Source organism: Sciurus vulgaris (genome assembly GCF_902686455.1).
Source record: "Sciurus vulgaris genome assembly, chromosome: 12".
Lineage (NCBI taxonomy): Eukaryota > Metazoa > Chordata > Mammalia > Rodentia > Sciuridae > Sciurus > Sciurus vulgaris.
In genome coordinates, this window is record NC_136473.1 from 1,199,153 (window position 1) to 1,199,880 (window position 728).

A 728-nucleotide genomic window follows, 5' to 3' on the forward strand; every position below is an offset into this window, starting at 1 on the left:
CTCTGGGCATCAGACAGCCGTGGGTGCAGTTGGGGTCAGCGCTTAAGTCTCTGGGCGTCAGACAGCCGTGGGTGCAGTTGGGGTCAGCGCTGAGGTCTCTGGGCGTCAGACAGCTGTGGGTGCAGTTGGGATCAGCCCTGAGGTCTCCGGCGCTCCTTGAGTTGGAACTTCTCCGAGGGTGAAGTGATGGAGCACAGAGCCAGCCTTCCCAGGCCCCTCGGCTCGGGATCCAGATTCTGGATTTGGTTTTTGGAAAGGTTATCTCTGCTGGTGAGAGCTGATCCTTTACAGTGTGACCTTTCAAACAGTATTACCTAAGAGAAGTGAACACGGCGGGTCAGAGGGTGGGTGTGTGCGTTGGGGGTCCCTGCACTGAGGCTCTGCTGGATTGGAATCAGCCCCGCTACACACTGTTCGTTACTTCTACCACTTGAATTTGAATAAAAGTAAAATAGTCATGGATTGATGAATGTTTTACAGATGTTTGAAACAAGTCTTTTGAATAAAATAAAGAAGTTAAGCTCATTGTTTTGATCCTATTGAGAAATCCTTCAAGTGTAGGGTTTTTGGTTGAAACAGGAGGCCTGATCAGACGAGCTTAATATGGCGGTTGATTATTTCTAAAGTCAGTCCAGGGATGGGAGGTTTCCAGGTGGTTAACTAGGGAGCTCAGCAACACTCTCCTCAGGTTGTCCCCCTTGATGGTAGCAGAGACACACCACGAGGAC